The sequence below is a fragment of the Chanos chanos genome, chromosome 1 (assembly GCF_902362185.1).
Source record: "Chanos chanos chromosome 1, fChaCha1.1, whole genome shotgun sequence".
NCBI classification, from domain to species: Eukaryota; Metazoa; Chordata; class Actinopteri; order Gonorynchiformes; family Chanidae; genus Chanos; species Chanos chanos.
The window spans coordinates 61,651,982-61,656,981 of record NC_044495.1 but is presented as its reverse complement, the minus strand read 5'-3'; positions in this window follow the sequence as shown (position 1 = coordinate 61,656,981).

Sequence of the window (5,000 nt, the reverse complement as noted above, 5' to 3'; positions counted from 1 at the left end):
ATAGATGTGTGTTTGATTCTGAATGTCTATAGATGTGTGTTTGATTCTGAATGTCTATAGATATGTGTTTTATTCTGAATGTCTATAGATGTGTGTTTGATTCTGAATGTCTATAGATGTGTGTTTTATTCTGAATGTCTATAGATGTGTGTTTTATTCTGAATGTCTATGAATGTGTGTTTGATTCTGAATGTCTATAGATGTGTGTTTGATTCCCAGTGACTATAGATGTGTGTTTTATTCTGAATGTCTATAGATGTGTGTTTTATTCTGAATGTCTATAGATGTGTGTTTTATTCTGAATGTCTATGAATGTGTGTTTGATTCTGAATGTCTATAGATGTGTATTTTATTCTGAATGTCTATAGATGTGTGTTTGATTCTGAATATCTATAGATGTGTGTTTGATTCTGAATATCAATAGATGTGTGTTTGATTCTGACTGCCTATGAATGTGTGATTGACCCATAAGTTTGTCTGACTGCAGTAGCTGCTCTCAGTAGGAGAAGACTTCCCTCTCACAGAATGACAGGGGATAGTCTGTTTTCACAGAGAAAACAACAGAAGCTGTGCGTCTGGAGGACAAACACAGGCTGTGAAAACAGGAAGGCCCGTCTTAATTCTCACTTTTCCCCATCACCTCCCTCCCACTCAACTCAATATTTCAATTATTTGGCTTTGCTCATTTTGACATATGCCATGGTTCACAAGAGGCATTAAGATCTGCCCAATCAAATTAAACGAAACATTGGTACAATTAATTTCCTGCCTGTTTTAGTACCCGTCTAATGACTAGTTATATTTTACATTTTCAGTCCTTAATTGCAAATGAAGGAGCAAGTAAATTAGATTTGTAACGGTCCGTAATCACTAACTAAAAAATATTGATGTAAATTATGAGTTGGCACAGGGCAATCAGATGCGTCTTGTCTAATCAGCGACATCATAGCTTTTACAGAACCCACGCAGTCTGTGTCACGTCGTTAGAAAGAGACTGTATGTGGGGGGGGGAGGCATGGAACAGAGAGCTTAAACTCAACTCTGGACTCTGCTACTGTCATCATTCTCTGATTTCCACACGGAGACGCCACTGTAGAGACATAAGGCCGCATAACAAGATCCCTAATGAAACTACTGATCTTAACGAAGCGTTCAAAAGAACGGACAGGGCCCAGGCATGGAGGGCATTCTCTCATTAACGTGTGGAGTTTACTCTTCACCTCCGAGTTTTTTCTTTGTTAAAAAAAACAAAATTCCACAGTTGTACAGAACATGATTAGAAGAAGAAAACCCTGAGAGAACTTAAGGCTGTGAGTCAGAGAGCTGTTCAGTCAGTGACTCAGCCGTGAAATCTTTCCCTGCACTGTTAAATAAAACCTCAAAATCAATGCCGTTTGTGTGTGTAGCACAATGAACTCCGCTTAGGAAACAAGGCACTCATGGACGCTGTGTGTTCTGTTATGATGTCACAGGGGGCTTGCTCTTGTCTCTCTGGCCTGTGACAATGTGACACCAGGTCTGTCACAGCGCAGCGGGGTTGGTCCCCTCTACGCCGGCCGGAAGGCCAGGATTCCTATTCATGGACTGCATTGTCCAAGTTTTAGGATCACTCAATACTAAATCTATCAGTCAATCAGTCAGTCGATCAATTATTCAATCAATAAATAAATAAATAAAATAAATCTTTAAAAATCTGTTTAACTTCACTGAATGAGAGAGTATCTGGCCTCTTTTGTCACTCAGCGCTAAGAAGAGTCAGTTTCTAAGTTTTGGTGAAAATGCACTGTTTTTTAACTCAAGAATTTAGAGGTCTTGCCTTTTCAAATCAAAAACTAACTGAAAACAAAAGCTTTTCATTATCACAACAAAGATCCTGGAATTTGACCGTTTCCGCCGTCGCCAGCCCGGTCTCCCACCACGACACACTTGACTAGATTCAGCGCCGTGGTCTCTTCTCTGAGGGGTCCACTCTGAGAGTGCACATTTCTGCTCTGATGATTTGGCTCTGAAAGCGCCGCGCTGAAAGAGTCATGCTGTGTTTGACTGTTCCGAGCACCGGCCGTTTGCGCCGGCCGCCTATTCTACACTGAATGGCTTTTAGCAAACAAACAAAAAAAAAAAACAACCAAAAAAAAAAACAAAAAAAAACCACGGAGCTCTCCGCATTTGCATTTTGGAGTAGTTTGCTTCCACTGTATAATTATTTGCGGGCGAAGAGATGATTGCCGGGCGAACGCAACGCAGCCTGATCCTCCCATTCACGTTGCCCCGCTCGTGAACTCCGCGTACAACGAACGTGACGTGATCGGGGAACAATGGCAGAGCCGCGTAAACAAAGGTGAAGGGGTCAAGCCGCTGGTTTTTATTAATACAGTTATTATTTTTTTATCTGGGAACGGACACCGGGTTTGAGAATTTAAAGGCTTTTGACATGAAGGTAAGTGTGTTTCAATCCATCAATTAGAAGCAGTGCTTGAGTGTAATGTGTGTTTTTTCCTTTGAGATAATTGGCATATCCAGGAGACAGAGGAGTAGTGATATTAGCGACGCAGAGGCGGCTGTTTCACACGTCCTGTCAGAAATAATGAAGCACTGGATACACTTACTCATCACTCAAACTGGGAGACAGATTGCCCGAACCCGGGCTCTGATTCACAGACACTTAGCCGCGTTCATGAAGACACCAGTTCTGTCACAGAGGCCTTGAGAGGAAACAGAAAAACAGGGAAAATATGACATTGGTCTGATTTCACTGTTTGCCCTCTTCAGGAGGAGCTGGAAGGGGAAAGGTGCTTTTGAAACTTTATGAGCAGCCTGTGACCGCTTGTGGCCGGCTGACTCGGGTGCTTTGCGTCAGTCGGAGTGTGGAGATAAGAGATGCTACAGACGCCGGGAGGACTGAGCCACGCTTTCTGAATCACAACGAAAATAAACCATCCTAAAATCCAGAAAAACCTCTGAACATCAACTCTTAATCCAGACCTGTCAACATCAACTCTTAATCCAGACCTGTCAACATCAACTCTTAATCCAGACCTGTCAACATCAACTCTTAATCCAGACCTGTCAACATCAACTCTTAATCCAGACCTGTGAACATCAACTCTTAATCCATACCTGTCAACATCAACTCTTAATCCAGACCTGTGAACATCAACTCTTAATCCAGATCTGTGAACATCAACTCTTAATCCAGATCTGTGAACATCAACTCTTAATCCAGACCTGTGAACATCAACTCTTAATCCAGACCTGTCAACATCAACTCTTAATCCAGACCTGTGAACATCAACTCTTAATCCAGACCTGTGAACATCAACTCTTAATCCAGACCTGTGAACATCAACTCTTAATCCAGACCTGTGAACATCAACTCTTAATCCAGACCTGTCAACATCAACTCTTAATCCAGACCTGTGAAATTCAACTCTTAATCCAGACCTGTGAACATCAACTCTTAATCCAGACCTGTGAACATCAACTCTTAATCCAGACCTGTGAACATCAACTCTTAATCCAGACCTGTCAACATCAACTCTTAATCCAGACCTGTGAAATTCAACTCTTAATCCAGACCTGTGAACATCAACTCTTAATCCAGACCTGTCAACATCAACTCTTAATCCAGACCTGTGAACATCAACTCTTAATCCACACCTGTCAACATCAACTCTTAATCCAGACCTGTCAACATCAACTCTTAATCCAGACCTGTCAACATCAACTCTTAATCCAGACCTGTCAACATCAACTCTTAATCCAGACCTGTCAACATCAACTCTTAATCCAGATCTGTGAACATCAACTCTTAATCCAGACCTGTCAACATCAACTCTTAATCCAGATCTGTGAACATCAACTCTTAATCCAGACCTGTCAACATCAACTCTTAATCCAGACCTGTCAACATCAACTCTTAATCCAGACCTGTGAAATTCAACTCTTATTCCAGACCTGTGAACATCAACTCTTAATCCAGACCTGTGAAATTCAACTCTTAATCCAGACCTGTGAACATCAACTCTTAATCCAGACCTGTCAACATTAACTCTCAATCCAGTCGCCCAAAGGCCCAAGTGAAACTGTCTGTTTAGTTGGGGAGTTTGGGAATAATTTCTCTTCCTTTATTTTTCGGAGAGACGGAGGACATCTCTTACACGTTGTAGCTAAATCCCTTACAGTTTGAGCTTCTGGAAGTTTCTCCAGGTGTGTGGAGCTTTGGGGAGAGTAGAAAAAAAACAAAACAGTGATAAACAGGCAGAGGGACGTGAATGGGTCTTAATGCCACAAACACAGCTCCCCCCCCTCCAAACACAGCGCTCCCCCCCCCTCCAAACACACACACTCACACACGCAAATGCAGATAAAAACAGACTGTGTGAGTCTGAGCTCCAGATAAGCCCCCCCCCCCCCCCCCGCCCTCCTCAACCCCTCCAGGCCCTGACACACAGAGCGCTGTCCCACTGCACTCTGATTAGACTCCCAGCTCCCTGCATCAGTACTGCTCCACAAACGCGTGCGTGTATCTCCGCTTCGTTTTCTAGAAATCTATACATCTGCAACATCACTTTTACAAGCTCATTTCCACATCTGGCAAATGACATTCAATTCTAAATTGTTTCTGGATATTAACTTGAAATGATAAAAAATATTTATCTACTCCTGACTGTGTGAACACATCCCCCTGTGTGTGGTGTGTATCTGAGTGTATATCTGAGTGTGTGTGTGTGTGTGTGTGTGGGGGGGGGGGGGTATTGGTTCTGTGATACTGAACAATCCATTGGATTCCTAATCATGTACATTACATTAAAAGCCTTGTGTCACTTATTATCTTCCATAAACAGACACTGGAACTGTGACTTTAATGAGTTATGTCAGCATTTCTCCACTACATAGTCATTCAGCTTTTCATCCAGAATTTTCCTCTGTTCATTTACCATTTTCATTAATGCTAGATAAACGGGACTACACACGCACACGCACGCACACGCACACACACA